Source organism: Cataglyphis hispanica, chromosome 1 (assembly GCF_021464435.1).
Source record: "Cataglyphis hispanica isolate Lineage 1 chromosome 1, ULB_Chis1_1.0, whole genome shotgun sequence".
Taxonomy (NCBI): Eukaryota; Metazoa; Arthropoda; class Insecta; order Hymenoptera; family Formicidae; genus Cataglyphis; species Cataglyphis hispanica.
In genome coordinates, this window is record NC_065954.1 from 6,006,169 (window position 1) to 6,023,801 (window position 17,633).

At 34.9% G+C, this 17,633-nt stretch overlaps 1 protein-coding gene and 1 long non-coding RNA gene across 2 annotated transcripts in view; one reads left to right on the forward strand and one right to left on the reverse strand.

Annotated features, from left to right (window-relative positions):
• Positions 1–17,633, reverse strand: part of LOC126849324 (teneurin-a) — a 420,000-nt gene that overhangs the window by 316,241 nt on the left and 86,126 nt on the right. Inside the window, exon 2 of the mRNA XM_050591054.1 lies at positions 2,548–2,583. The gene's annotated coding sequence lies outside the window, so the exon portion shown is untranslated. The remainder of the gene's footprint in view (positions 1–2,547; positions 2,584–17,633) is intronic.
• The window catches only part of LOC126851544 (uncharacterized), a 223,163-nt gene that overhangs the window by 119,523 nt on the left and 86,007 nt on the right, over positions 1–17,633 (forward strand). The window lies entirely within an intron of this gene.

The window sequence follows — 17,633 nt, forward strand, 5'->3', positions numbered from 1 at the left end:
ATTCCCCGAAGAATCCTCGAATGTGCCTGCAGCTGCGCCCTTTACGCAATCACTTCGGGGCTAAGCCGCCACTGACTCGTATCCCTAGCGACCTGGAACTTCTCTTAACGTGAAAACGTATGTCCCATTTCCCGTTGAATTTCTTGTTATCGCTGACGGCCGAGAAAATTCGGGATCAGGATTTTCTGAACCTACCTAGAACAACCAGCTTTCTTAAGACTTACGGTAACGAAACGATTATTTTCGAATATTATAGGATATTATTCCAGATGAATCTTTTGCGGATGTAAACATAATGTTTGCTCGCAACGCGCATCCATCCACAAGGAAGACTGATAGTCAAAAGCGCGGCATCAGGGCGCATTTTAGCGGTAAACGCGAGGCGTGGCTTCCGGACTTTCACGTTACGACGCGCGCTATCGAGGACAGACATAAATCCTGAACGTCGACTAGCCGCGAACGAGCGCCACTGAAGCGCGTGTACATCCTGTATATATATATCTCTTTCTCTCTCGCGATGCACACACATACACACACACACAAAAGCGAAAGGTTATTAACGAGCCCAGATTAAACCCGATAACACGCCGCGACGGTATCTTTCGGTTCATGGCGATGCACGAGGCGCCCTTTGCTGGCGCTACGCGCACACCGGCGGCCCTCTCTCGTTATCCATTTTCGCCGTTAACGTTTAATGCATTCCCCATGCGCACCCGCCATGCCAGTCGCAAGCCTCGGTTCCACAAATTTTGCAAAACACCGATATAAATCGTTTGATAACGCGCGCTGGCCCTGAGCGTCGATATATACAATGCGGGAGTCGACGGCCGGCAGGTGGGACGGCAAGGGGTGAAAGTGAGAGGGTGCGGGAAAAGAGAAAGGGGTGGAGATGAGGAGGGGGGGGGGATGTGTGCTCGCGCTGGAAATTTGGCGATACGCCAGGCGCATCGACGACGCTGCAAAGTGCGCACGCCAGCCGGTACATCGTTCGGCCGACCGAACGTGTTGGATGACGTAACCGATATCGCTAATTGCAAAAACTACCACCGCGGAACATCGCCCGCGGTATCTCGCACCGGACTTTTTAACCCGTGCCCGTCACCCGGTTTTTGAATTCGATACTATCGCGGGTAATTTAGACGTTTCTTTTAACGCGAAACCACAACGCCAGCGATGTTGTTATCACTCGTCGATGTGCGCGGAATTTCGCGAAAACTTTTCTAATATCCATCCATACACACGTACACACACATCGGGCTGTTAGACGTGTTTTTAACTGCCATTGCTGTGTACTGGACGACACACACGCTCGTGAATATTCCGACGTCACTTTCAATTAATATGGATATACAAAAAAGAGCGGATATATATAAAAAGATATGAAAAAAATTTTAACTCGCGGGAAAATTCATACGCGCAGTGCGATAGAAAAATATTAAAGTATCAAAGAATATCGAATTTATTCAAACGAATAATAATATAATACATTTTCTAAGGCAATATTAAATAAAGCGCGAAGAGAGCGCGTGACTAAAGCGTTGAAATAAATTCATATCTATATACTCGTTATTTATACGTGTACATCGGAGACGTACAAGAATTTCAATCTCCGCTAGCAGAAATCCGCGGTGGGACTTCGTTAAGAAATGTTTCTAAGGCCTGTGCAACGACGCGGACACTTACGGCAATTAAGCATCTCTCCTCTACAGGATCCACAAACTCTTCGAGAAAAAAACTAAATAAATAGAGGAGTTCGCCTTGCAGGCCACGAAGGACGAGGTCGATGTGGATACGCCGGCGGTCGGTAGCGCCAGGGAGCTTGTGCAAACGCAAAAGCTCACGGCTGAAGATAAACAGTGAGACTGTAAGCTGCAACATACCTTGGGGCACTGCGCGGCAGGCGGGGGTAGGTAGATAGGAAGGATAGAGGTGGGTAGGTAGGTAGGAAGAGCCAGAAGGAGAGAAATACATGGACATTGTGCAAGGTTGTGAGCCTCTTTCAAGGAGACGGGAAACTAAGACGGGCAGAGAGGAAAACTCTGGCGAAAAAGAGCCACCACCTATAACGTTGACACCTAACAGCCGAAGGTTCTACCCGCCTCTTGCGAGAGGGTCTTGTGTAAACTTACGACATTAGACCGTCTGTGGAATAAACTCTCGTTTTAATAGCGTAAATATACATGACGCGTAATCCACTTTGTCTCTCTCTCTCTCTCTCTCTGTTGCGGCTTCTCGCGCGAGATTTTTGCGTAATGTGGGAATGTCTCCGACATATTGTGAATATTTTCAGGTCGCAAGTTCGCGCCGTTTCGGACTGCGAATTTCACTCGAATGGTTGTCAGATAAAAGCGCCGTTCGTAAAATATAGACGAGAAATGTATTTGCATTTTAACACGCAATACGTAAACATTGAAATTTTATGATACATAATTATAATCATGCATGCATTGATAGATAATCGACATGAATAGAACGTTTTTAATAGATTTGTGTAAATTTCAACTTTTGTAAGTGTGTAAGCAATATATCAAGACTTAAAAATCCTACCTGTTGCGGTTTCCGTTGGATAGATCAGAAATCGTCCTGCAACAGACATAAATATTCTTGCTAATTAATATTATTAATATATGAACTAAAACAACAAATAATAATAATTGTAATTGTCATTGGATCGGAATTAATAACATAATTAAATTCATTAACCGATCTGCTTTTTTGTTTTGACAATATATAACATGTGAAACAAGATAAAACGTATGATATAATTGCAAATTACATAAATATAATTTTTAACGCGTCGTTACATCTAGCATCGATATTGCTTTTTAGGGAAAATAGAATTTATTATACGTATCTCCTAATATAAATACAGTTTTAATGGAGCAATTTAAAATAGCTTGGAGCCAGATATGGATAAGAGTATATTTTGGAACAGCTAATCTAGCTTCAGGTCTTAACTTGTAACTAGGTTAGTGGACGCGTGCTCATCGTTCGTGACAGAGGTTTGCACTTCAAAACTACGTGACGTGGCTTACGTTCTCGCTGCGTGTTCTCGGAAAACTGACGCGTTGGTCATTACTTGCAGCAACGAGTACCCGATCGCAAGGGGAATAATTAATTCGTGCAATGTCATTAAAAGTACCGTTGAAGTTAAAACACGCTAAATGACACGTTTATCATGATAAGTGTGTTAAAGCGACACTCTCGGCGTTACAAACTCGTAGGAGGGATGCATGCAATAATATAGAATTAAATAAAACACATGATTTCATTGAACGCTTATGAGTCCATGTACACACTCGATTTTTTTTCATTTCGTAATAAACTAAAATAATTAATGAAATAATCGCGATAAAATGCATGACATTAAAAAAAAAATGTGCTAATATAACTTTTTTGCACAAATGATAACGTTAATGATTATCCATCGAATTTATCACGAACGTATCCTCCTGTGGCCTGCATGTGTCGTGCATATAATTTATTATCACTTCGCGTTACACTAAAAATGCCTTTACTGATTCATTCGCAGACGCATAAAAACCACGCCGCCATACATTACTCCGTGGAGACCCTTGTATCCACTTTACGCACACACAATCAACCGCGCTATAAAGTGCACCTCAACATACCAATATTTTTCCCTCTACTTTTGCGTTTTACAACTTTGAGCATGAATATAAGAGACAACGGAAACTGCATCACTATATTCTTTCATCAACTTATTTCATCTAACATTTTACAGCATCGTGCGTCTCGATAGTTAATTTTTCTGCACATACATTATTTCTCGAAAAGTTATTTTTTGCCGAACATTATTGTTACAGATTTTTACTATCGCAACATTTGGGTATTTAAATATATTTTTTTTCTTATTTAATTTAATGTAATTTTACGGACAGAGCTTTTGTTATCGTATGTAAAGTGGGATATACAGATATAAATAAAATTCGTTTGTAGTATTCTACAGGCTAAGAAATTCAAAGCTAACTGAAGTTGTGCCGAGTTCGAAACTCTTGCTTCACGAGACACAGAGAGATAGAGTAAGATCTTGCACAATGCGTTACGGACTATAGAGCTCCCTTGTTAAAGATTAGCACGATTCTGGAAAAGCTCCTGGAGAGTGAATGAAAGACACGAACGGAGATATTGTTTTCTTGTCGCGTGTTTCAAACTAACTCTGAAGGGTAATAAAGATACAGTAGAGAGTAGAAACAAGATATCGCTGAATAGAGCGAATAAAGATTTTAAGAACAATAAAAAAGAATTTTAATTAATATCAAAAGTAATAAGATTATAAGAAAAAGATGTGCGTTTGAAAGTTTATACGAAACTGTAGCACTTTTACATACGAGGAGTATAATAAATGTAACGGTCTGACTACCTTTCGATATAACAAACATTTGCCCCTTATAACCCCTGATGGTAAACCCCTGAGGAACACTTTTCATATTCTGATATAAATTGGATAGACCAGGCACAGTATAATCGATAGTATTTTATCGCAATCCTAATACTTTATCTCTCGCTAACAAGATGTCAATCTCCCCTTTTTTCCGTCCCCACTAAGTATATGTATTGTCATCTGCTTTGTAAGTCAACAGGATAAATAATAAAATTTAGTTCTTTTATAAAAATAGAAATAAAAATTGAAAAAATGATTTTATTTAATGCTATAAAATATTCGAGGTTTCCATAAAATTTTGCGATTTTTATTATGTGAATGTAATAAATATTATTTTACTCGATCATTTTACAAATTATTTATGATATTTTAATAATTTTATATTTAATTTCTTGTTTATTTCTTTTTTATGTAAAATAAAAATAAAAGTATTTTAATAAATATTTTTACTTTATAAATATTTTAATATTTTTTATTTCCATTTATATTTATTTGCATTTAATAATAAAAGAATGCATATACATATATTATTTTACAAAGAATAATAGATAGTGATATATTTATTCGGTAATAAGAATCGATCGTGGCTTGTAATTACAAACGCTTCATTTATTTTTGCGCATTATGATTTTTTCTGCTGACACAGAGCATACTGCAAATCATGCTGCTGGAACGATTAATTGGGTCAAAATCATTATCGGCCCCTCCATTGATATAATTAATGATCGCGACTTTGAACAGTTAACTTCAATTACTAATGATTTACATCGCATTTATTATTGCCGACCAACTGTAGGCACACATACTAGATGTAATATCATTAATATTAGAAAATAATGTTAAGGGGGTGAGTTATTAACAATATATAAACTATTATATGTAATTTTAGAAATATAACGTGTGTGCAATACCGTATGATAGTTTTATAGTTGGCATACAATAGAGAATTCATTTAAAGAAATTTGATAAAAAAAATCAATTGCTTAAATAAAATTCAGTTTTTATATAGAAACGGTATATGAGTTTGTCCGATAAATATAATAAATTTAAAACTTTGAATTGTATTGTATACATTATTAAATATTTTTCTTTCTTCCATATAAATAGAAATAAATCGATATATAAATCTTCTACTACATTAAATTTGCAATTGTATGAAACACAATTTGTTTCTCGGGGAGATGGAGCGTGGTATAGCGTACATGCTTCAAAATTTAATAAAGCTAGAATAGCACGGGAATAGTATAAAACGATCGGAATAAAATGATTTTCCACCAGCTAGCTTGGGAAATTCCATAGAATAGTAGTGAGATTACTAATACATGGAATACGTAACGTATTGCGAGACACGCGCATTAAGAGATCAATATTTGATGTCCCGGCAATCGATAATTGAACGTATTGTTTTCCGAAACGTACTTTCAAATTTCATGCCTATTTTGCGATTTGTCGGAGTTTTGAACGTTTTATTGTCAAAGGAAACATGAAAAATTTAAGCGCCAGTGCACTTTCACTGTGCGGATGTCAATGAATATGATGCTATGTATTCATTGCATCGACGAGAAAGGTTCCGTTCTAATTAAACGCCAGTTACATGATAAGCTTTTACTTTTGGTCTCTCTTGAACTTCTTTGCTCTTATCTTGATACGGTCAAAAGATAACGCATTTTAAATACATAAAACAAGCTTATTCGGGAACATTCCGATGCATGTGTAAGTACTGTACCCCTTTACTGGGAATTCGATAAACGTAAATGCTCAGTTTCGTTCGAAAAGGGGGTTGGGTCTCCAACAACTTGAACAACTTCACAATAGTCGTGGCCTTTGCACGGCTCGCTACGCGAAATAAACTTTGTCCGCCTAACTTTAAAATTGATTGCGTTGTGTACACATGCAAGTGTGTCCACAAGACAAAAGTACGACGGTTGTCAATGAGAGTTTATCGGGTGCGACTTTGGATATACGCTCAGCGTGATATAGGTCGGCGATAAGCGAGTAATCATCATTATCATACGTATGAGAATTTCCACTCTATTTTGTAGTTGGCGTTATATACAGGGAATATAATTATGCGAATCGCGTGAGGGCAAGTATATATGTTAGAGAAGGCTCTCTTGCAATCGGACTCTTCACAACGCTCGAGAACATTTTTCCGCAGAGCGAAATCGGCATACATGGTGAAAGCATCTGCAGAGCGATCAGTGAGAAAATTTTAAATCTGCTCAAACTAACGCAACGAACCACTATACTACGATGTTCTCCATATTTGGTTTGGTTTCATTGTTACGAAAAGGGCGTGACTCGCGTTGCGCTTATTGTTAGGTGCAAAAACGCGTGAATTTCAATGTGCAATCGCACTGTTTGAATCAAAGGGACTGGAATTTGGGGCGGACAGCCATGCGAGCTGGTATGTAAATGTATCTACTCTTTCTGTTTGCTGTTAGATAGATGACACGGAAAAATGGTTCTACATGCATGCGGAAACGCATTTGATTTCACGTTTTACTTTAATGTATTTTAAATTGAAAAAGTGTTGAAAAAAAATTGAATATTATTAGATAGATTTAGTTCTCTCTTAAGCAGAAAAGCTTATTATATTTAATTCTTAATTTTACCACGATTGCTAAATTGTTACAAGAAAATCGCGATATGACGTGAGTTAAGATCAAGAACTTTTCATAAATTATTTCGGAAAAAAATATTTACAAAAATAGCAATAAAATTGTATTAAAATACATCAGAAATGATACGTCAAACTTGTAGTAAATTATTAAAAAGGAAATAATATATTTAATTCTCGAGAAATATTGTTTTCTATAATATGTGCCTTATGCAGATTTAAATTTTGATAAATTATTTGAAAAATGGTATTATATAACAAGGAGAAATAATATTTTCTCATAACGTACATTTTTATCAAATTGCGCAGCGCGAAAAGTTCATCAATGCAAGCTTTATACTTTTGATATAATTACAGTCATTTCATGAGAAAAGAGTAGTTGTTGAAAGTCAGCTGTGAATGTACGTCAAAAACCCGGTATGAATGCGCTGTAATTTAAATTACTTATTTCAGATTGTTAGTCTGCTTTGCTTTTCTTCCGCTTTGATTTAATGTTTTAATGTAGCTTGGGTATTTATGAGATTACTACGAGCTCGGCCAAGCGTCGTTCTAAACGATTCGAATTTTCCGGAATGTAGGATACAAAAAAGATAAACACAGATCCGGCCCATAGGAATTCTAACATAATTACGCGGCGAAGCGTGGGTCTCGCTACTACAATAAGTGTAGTACGTGCCGCGTTTACCCAATGCGTATTAATCCAATAATTACGTACTAAAACCTGTGCCCATCCGAGAAGTAGCTCTTACAAGCTACTACATTCTCCTGAAAACATGCATTAACAATCTGAATATTGCGCAGATATCGATCTATATTTTACGTATGTTTGTTCCTGCAAACAAAATACCTATAGCTATAGATATTTTGGGTGCAAATTTTATTTTCTTTTAAGACGACAGTTGATACTGTCGTCAAGAGAAGCTATTCTCATCCATATATCGATTGTTTTTTAATATAATGGAAAGGTAAAATATTATTTTGCGTGATCATATTAATGGAATTTTTCTTGCATGCTGTAAATTTGAGATAATGATTGATGGAATGCTATTAATGCACATATAGCGAAATTCTGATAAGAGAGAAGAAATGAAGAGAAATAAATTTTATTTTTAATTTTACAATAGAGATTACTCTTTCACTGTTATAACATTACGCGAAATCAATAACATGTTGCAGCGATACAAATATCATCTGTGATAATTGATCTCTCACGTTAGATGGAAAATCATTCATTAAATTATATATCGGTTTTGTGCTGCTTAACGAAGTGAAATGAAGATAATGACAATTGCTTATAAATTATAGCGTATTTATATAGATAGTTGAATTCATATTTATCATCAAGAAATTTTATTTATAATAAAAATGCGCAGTATTTCTAATAATTGCAGCTAGTAGCCATAAGATGCTAAATATGCAACTTGGATTAAAATCGAATAAAATTATACATCAATTTACTTTCAAATGAAGTCTGCATTATTATCATGTAGCGTGACATCACTCAATTACCTTAGACCATGCAAGGAGAAATTAAACGAGCATGGCGTCGAAAAGTCTTAGATATCTTCTACAACATCCAAATGTAATAGGCAATTGAAGTTTATGAAGTAGAGCAGTTACAAAATTTTCTCGCGCTTCCTTCTCATCTTACCGCAATCGCACAAAGACACCTTACAGATTTCTTGCTTTTTGCAAATTGCAAGAGTAAATTACGTAATATAAAAGGAATTTTATAATAAATTTTGATAATAATAAATAGTATAAATAATTAAATTTAATATTAACAACACGGGATTATGCATTATGTCCTGTATATTGGGATAAACAGTTAATTATTCAAGTAACTGCCTATAGTAACGATCCTACATCGAAACCCGAGATATGCATTATAGCCGATATAGAGCAGAAACAAGACGATATAGCCCTGGCGACCGTGGAGAGGATAACAGTTACGGCATACTGTAACGCGCCAGTATTGACAAACATCTTCATTAGCTCCGGTTGCTTGTGTACTATCTGCCTACAAACGTTGTATATATGCCATGGAGCTATTCTCATACCTGAGCATACCTGTGCATACCTTCGGAACTGTAGACACGGACAGTAATTTGCCAGGATTGCTACTTGATGCGAGTTAAACCGACACGTTCGCAGTGTTTTGACCTCTGCTCTATCTCATATATTATCAAGGCTGAACGCGAAACCGTTGGCAAATCGTGCAACCACTGCGATCGTCCATAAATGGAGAAGCACTTTAATCTTAATTTAAGTCTTGCCATCGCATATCGCTTATTTTAGAGGTGTATTTATGAACTTGCCTCGAGAGCGATAGCCAATCGACACTTGATATTGTCTTCTGAAATTATAACGATTATCGATAACCAATTAAAGAACGATAAGGACACAAGTGTATATAAATGTATTTTTAACGCGAAACATTAATCAATAAAAGACTAATTATTAAACTATAAAATATATATAATACTTCAAAGCACGATTTATGCATATAATTTATAATTATACAATCTAATTTGTGGTTAAAATAGAGAGAGAGAGAGAGAGACGTTAAAAATAATATTGTTTAAAAAATATTTGTACTTTTTAAAATATTTATGTAATGCGCTTGTTATCGAAAGTTAATCATGCTCTAAAATTGGTAGCATCGATCAGGTGCATATGATAAGGCAACTAATTAATGAACGGTTGTGTCATAACAATTTATATAAATAGATCGTGCATATTCTACCTATAATATATTACCTACAATAATTGCTTCTCATCGATTTTTAATTTATGCCTTATTATACTTATGATTGCATAAATTAAACTATTAATTAGAAATATATAGAAAATACGCTAAATAATTAAAAAGTATTTTCAAATGTAACGAACGCGTAACATCATAATTTAATATAGTTCAAATTTTTGAAATTTTACAACTACAGTTGCAAGTTTCTTTTGCTTACAGAAACGATCGTGCATATTAGATTGAATAAATAACGCAAATTGAGATGTTTATGCAACTTGTTTATGCTTGATAAACGGAAGATATTTCTTCATGTATATTACTTTATTTTTAAGAAAATTACTGGAATTGCAAAAGCACTCGGAATGGAATCTGATTTATATATTAGCAAATTTTGCGATAGAAAATAATAATAAACAAAATGTAAATTAATATTTTGTGTATTCAAAGATAAAGACAATATATATAAGATCATTAAAATAATGTTTAATAAAATAATGAGATAATGGAATCACACACATATTGGTTGTCATTATGAATGTAATGTGTAATAAACTTTTGCGATAAATAAATACCATTACAGTATGATTAAAGTAATAACACATTATCATAAATAGAATAATCAGTTTTTTATTTATATATATTATAATTAAAATATACGTGAATATAACAAATACAAAATTACTTTAAATTGATCAATTTTCTGGATGATATTAAGAGCAAATAAAACTACATTTTCAATGCAAACATTCAAATTTACGATTTAAATCACTGTTTTAAAAAGAAGATGCTAACTCTTTATATAACATATCTTTTAAGATCCTATAAAAAATCCGTTTTTCTATTTCCAAGATAGATCAATGAAAAATGTAACATGTACTGTGAGATACCACTTTTGTTTTAACTCAAACTATTTTGCCAAGTGTTCACTTTTCGATGCGTGCAATACACTTTTCAGTTTTATTTGGCTCAAAAAATTCTCAAAAAAAAAAAAAAAGAAGATAACATATATTTTCTTATAATAAAAACATTTTACTAAAGTATAACTTTATTACAAAAATAAATATAACCTTAAAATATAATATGATTAATGTTATATTAATGCAACATGCTAATATATATTTTGTATTTTTATATAATCTCTCTATTTATTATATTTATGTATATATTAAAAATATTGTATATGTTAAAAATATATTCACAATTATACTCTGTTATCTGACTAAAAAGGTATAGGAGATTCGACGAGAAAGCTATTGTTGCAAACCGACTGAATGCCGAATATATACGAATGCAACGTATCTGTAGATGCGGTGCAAAGAGATAATGGTCATAATCGTATTACCAATTCTATTTGTCGTAACAAACGAACTCCGTTCGGTACGTGCCGCTGTCGCGCGTGTCTCGCTTATTGTCACTAACACCGTTGCATTCTCTGTTTGAGAAACTGGTTGAGTCCTGTGATAATTAGATTTTCAATACGCGTATTTTTTTTTTAACCCTTAAGCCGAATCTCTGAGGGTTCTCTTTACAAGAAACATAATTGATAATTGCTTTTATGGTTGGATAATGGTTATGCGTTTTCTTTTGCGTAAACTGAGCATATTCAAAATATAATTATTCACTGCTTACATCTAATTGTCTGTAGCGTTTATTGCATCATTTGTAAAAAGAAAACAAGAATGGAAATAGAATTACATTAGCAGTTGTGATTATCGCGATAAAGATAGCGTTAGTATTTTCTGCATAGAGTTCTTGTTTCAATAATTTTGAAAATATTTGTAATATTTTGTACTTTCGAGAATAATTAATAAGGATGTCAATCATAATTATTATTGTTACACGGATCGCTCGCACAAGAACAACGACAATAGCCATGATTACACCGAAAGTAATATTCATGGTATTAATAAATTAGTCGCTGATAGGCAAGCACGATGTAACAGCATCGTTTATCACGAACTTGTCCATTCATCGTTACGAGGATTAGATTAATTACCGAAAAGCCCGATAAAACGGCATGTCTGACACCTAAGTGCAGCCCGGCTCGTCAATCAAGCCGGGAAGTAATTCTTAGGGGAATTTCTGTAACATTAGCAAGCGGCGAACGCAATAAAAACTGCAATGACATAAAGAAAGTAAATTTAGAAAGAGAGAATGCATTTGACAAGCATGTCGAATGAAATAAAAAACTTTCTAAATAAATTAAGTGTCAGCATGATTGGAGGGATCGCCCGATCGCGATGAACGACGTCAACGACACATCGCAACCGCGCATGGTCAAATCTGGATCGGACGCGTCGATAGATGGTGCGGGGTCGTGCCATTATTTCCGAGAATAGAATCATTTTCGATGCTATTACCCTGAGTACGCCCGTACGGCAGTCCGATAGATAGACACAATGGCGATGTTTGCGCGACGCGGGGGTAGGAACATGGCATACGTAGGCGAGTAGAGAGATTAGGCTGATAGGTGGTACAGGGCAGAGGCAGGTCTGGCTAGGCCACGATATGCTTACGAGATTGATAATGCCGACATGTCGGGATCGAATGGCTGCTAGATAAGTAGAACCCGATATATAGATGACGCTCTACTCAAGCGTACATACATAGCGCTATGCCTAATTGCTCGTAAATGACGGATCACGATGTCAAGTCGAGAGGTCAAGCGACTCCTCTACGGCGTTCTCCCATCCGCAGACCTCCGTCGTCTAATCCGTCCATCCATATTCCTATCCATTCGATTTTCAAGCCCCAAATCGGAACATCGGCTCTTTCCATTTCTCATTGATGACTATGCTCTCCCTCTCTTCCTCTGTCACTATCGTTTCTGGGATTTAAATGTAGGTCATCCTTTGTCGATTACGCTGCCAATTGTTTCGACGAAGAATTCGTCGGCTCATGGTATTGGCAAAAAATTTCGGAACGAGAGATCTGTCAGTAGTCACGTGCGTCTAATTATAAAAATGGACGAAAAGCGATAATAAAAATCCGCTATTAACCGCAAGTTGTAAATAGCGTATGAAAAAAATAGAAGAAATGGAATGAATATTACGTGTACAACATGTAGATTTATACAGATCGTTATCTAGTGTTACTTTCATCTCGTTTTTTTTTTTCCAGAAAATACTCGTAATTATGTTGCTAATACATAACATAAGAGCAACAACGAGGTACCAGCAAGAGAGTCTCTTTAAGAGCGTTTTACACTTTTATAGCGTAACTTTTATAGCATAGACTGCATAGAAATGCATTCTACAAATATCGCTCATATGCATTTTGAGCATGCTTGATAACCATGGGATAACACGATAAATTTTACGATCTCGTCGCTCGTAATGGATTTGCAATATGTTGCAAACGGGACGCAGGATGAACGAGTAACGCGAAAAATGTGACAGCTTGCCATCAGGCAAATTAATACGGATAAAATCACATTCGCTATAAAAAAATTTTAAATTTTCAGATCTAACGAGATATATCTTATTTCATTTATGTTCAAAATCACTACATAAGACAAATATAAAATACATTTTTTATCATTTATTTAGGAACGTTTATCGTATTTTTTACATTCTTTTCTTGATTATATTTATACATGATAAATTTTGAAAAGCGATAACTATGCTACATTACTCAATTTCGTTCATTTGTATCCTACTACATTACTAGCATTACAAGCATTGTCGCTGTATCATATGTAATTGATGAACATGATCGATGCATCAGAAGATTATGATACTCGTTGTACCTCTGATGGTCGTAACGGAATGTTCAATAAGAGTATCCTTACCGTGAATTGAATCCATCTATCAAGTCCAGCCGTCATGATTGGTACTTAAGGGTGGTTTGTTGCTCGGCTTAGAACAAGATACCTTGATTGAATAGCGGGTGATATACGAGCGTGGATAACGAAAAAGACGGCACAAATCTGCAGGCTCAAAAAGTTTAGCCGATAAATAACCCTTAACGAGTATCGCAATATAGATACGAATTCGATAAAATGCAATGTGCTCTTGAGATAACGTCGGTATGCGTCAAAAATTTTATTTCAGTCAGAATTTTAGAGAATTATTTATGCTAGAAATAAATTAAATATATCTCGAATGCGTAAGATAAATTAAATCTAATTGTATTGATTATACACTAAGCTTATATTGCGAACGTACTTTGTTGAATAAATTATAATTAAATCTTGTTGAGAATATAACATAAGGAACAAGCGGAATGATTTGTAATTTCTGTCGAGACTGGAACATAATCTAATTGAAAGATATATTGCACAATCGTCATTTTAATTAAATTTACATACATTAATAAAAAGTAGGTTGAATCTTTTTCTCTCTCATATATTTTCGTTCTCAATTCTCGCGCGATATATGATCGTTTAAATTTCGATTTAAATTGGATTAGCATATTTTAATACTAGCATCGTTGCCTCTGGTTTCTCTTTTATTGTGATAATTTTGATGCGATAATCAAGACTTTTATAAGCGATTATGGCTTAACTTATTCTAAAAAACAAAATTGATATGAAATATATTACGTGTGTTGATAAATACTTTATTATTGCATATCTTATGCATCTTTGTCGAGTAACACCGTATATTTTTCATACTTTCCCGACTCGATATTAATTGTTCGTACTCGTGATAATGTTGACAGCGTTGAGAGTTTCGTTACCAAGTGCGATATGCATGTATTTATCCTTTGTTCTAGGATAGAATATGCGGCTTTTGGTCCCGGACTAGCATGAAGCAGTACATACGTCATTGTCCAACGGGTGTTCTGCGGTAGTAATTGTCATTTGATCTCGGTAATCCTCCCATATATACGTAGCACCCGCAGTTCCTACCCGCCTCGCAGACATTCATCATTTACAGACAATTGCCTCAACTTGCCTTGCACGATGTGTAAGCTACTACTAGGTAACCCTAGTGAGACATCCATCGACATCCATGACGTAATATATATTCCGCGTGCGATTGCAATCGCAAGACGACGCGTGCGTAACCGCGACATGTCTTTGATGAGGCATCATCACTCGCAGAATATAAATAGTTGACTGCACGATCGATATTGAGGGAGGATACGATATTCACGATGCGAAAGAAAAGACCGTGTCCGCATGCACAAATGATAATGTCGCTGTTATTCAATATATATATCAATATTATCTCTCTTTCTAAGTGATAAATATGTAACAATACGCTACATTCCCGATTGTAATGAATTAAGAATGCCGCTGAAATTTGACGAAAACCGAATCCAGATTTTAAGAGATCATTTATTCAGCGATTTCTACAGAAAGTTTTATAAAGTTACTCATTTTAATATTATTATAAATTAATTGAAACAGTTAACAAATTTATCTATTATTAAGAACTTATCAAGCGGAATATTAAAGTTTATCTGGAAGAAAATACAATAAACCATCATAAACTCGTTAGTAAAAACGATTTAATGCCATACAGAAAACAGATACGGTTATTTATTATTCAAACCGCGATCAACTCTTTTATCTTATTAATGCTTGATAATTTACTTACTGAGATAATTTACGTAATGAGAATCGTATATGTTTAATTTAATAATTATACATAATTTTACAAAATTTTAATATTAGATATAACGTTTATTTTCTAGAGAGAAGGAGAGAGAAAGAGAAAGTGATTGTAATATACGTTCTATTTTAACAAGAAAGGTTATAGGAAAGACAGAGAATCTCAGAGACTTCATCAACAGTCTATTTTATAAAGCTGTTAATTAAGGACAAGACCCATGGTCACGTTGCACGTTAGTAAGAATATCTTGAAACGCCTTATGAATATTTATGTACACACACTGAAGAAGGGCTTCTGGTAATTATACTGGGCGTTGCTACATGTCTCTTACCGTTTATGCTAACTACTTCAAGGTTTGCCATCTCTTAGAACTTTTATTTCAAAATTAAAATATAAAAAAAAAATTATCATTTTTGCCTTGAGTTAATAAGAATTATATTAAAAAGTTAAATTTAATGCATACATTGTTCAAATGATTGACGTAATACAATACAAAAGAAAACGATTAAACATATCCATTTGTTAGCAAAAAATATGTTGATGCATAATTTCGACGTTCTGAAAAATAACGTATCAAACTATTAAGTTTAATTCGAGAGCGGAAAGATTATCATGAACAACATATAATTAGGAAAGTAATCCGAAAGTTCAGGTCATAAAGAGGAAAGAGCAAATTACACGCACTAATTATTTGCATAAATATTTACAGGAGAGTTACTTGCAAGAACATGTATTTTGTTCGTACACAGAAATTCAAGCCACATATGCTGTACCTAAATGGAAATTAGGAGAATGTAGTTGTGAAATTTTCGCGTAATAGGATAGCGAAAATCAGCTTATCGCGAAATCACCATGAGATCAAGATTTTTATAGTATGGGGATTTGCCGCTGAGATCTCGGTCCGCGCGAAATATTCGCCATAGTGCATTACTAGTCAGACACCATAGATCTAAACGAAAGCGCTCCAAGGCGCTAGTCTAAATCTACTGCGGTTTTGCAGTGAATCTCGGAGGTAACATACCGAGAAACTCTGTTTACAGTCGAATCCTGAGGATCGCTAAATCCGGGTTACTCATTTCCTCTACATTGATCTCGATGTACGTAAAGCGCGTTTTAATGAATTTTCCACGTGAGACGGGCCGCTAAATGTTGTGAAAATGTACGAGAACGATGCACGTATGCATTATCTTCAATAGCAATACAATAATTTTACAGGAAGCAAAACTTATAAGGGTTTATAAAGCACACTTTTAAGTTTTTTTTTTTTTTCGATATTTAAAAGACTAATATTATAATATAATTAATAAGTAAAAATATACATTATTTTTTGTGCGCGTTTCTTCAACATGTTTATCATTGATTTTCTCTCGTGGATAATATGTGGCGATAATAAACGTGAATGGTAATAAAATTTAAATGCAATATAAGGCGTCAAGGAACGCTGTTGACTCCTTTGTTGCAATTGTGGAATATTATAAGGCTTTGTTCAGCTACGTATGAAGAGTACAATGCATAAAATTATTGATTTTCTCATGTGAACTTATCCGGTCGGAAGTTATTATAAAGCAGGAACGAGAATAAATCTCGACGTAAATCACGAGCGCGAACATTCCTTGGAATTATTCGCGTGGAGGATTATACGCGTTTGCGTTCGGAATGGATGTACAGAGGAGTGGACGGAGTACAAACTCCTTACCCTCTCGAGTTATGAGGGCAGTTAAAATTCGTATCACGTCACCTGCATAATATCGGCTGCACGACTTATCGCTTTTCATCGCAACGCTGAACCAACGTAAATACACACGCCCGTATCACCGGACACATCCGTTTCATCGTCCGACCGTTTCTATTTACCTTTTAGCGGAGTCAAGAGACATTTCGTGCAAGATAGAGAATGTCAAAGCGTTGCTTCGCTGCGAGCAATGCGGAATTTTCTAGAAACACCACGCATATGACAGTTACGTTAAAATTAAAATATTCATATTGTCGATTCTATCAATCATTAGTATCTTTGCGGAATCAATCCGTTTCAAAATTCAAACATTTTCAAAATCAAAGATCAGGTTATACGTCGTATAAGGAAAAGCAGATATAGAAATAAATTAATATAATTAAAGAAAATATATATTTTTGTGTAATTAAAATGATATTATTTAAAATATGATAATGTGTGAAATATATACTTGTTGAGAAGATTATAGCGTCATATAATGTATGCACGTTATGTCGCATAGAAAGGAAAAAAGACACAGAATCAGCATCGAAATAAACTGCGGCAAGGTAACCTTGTCTATTTTT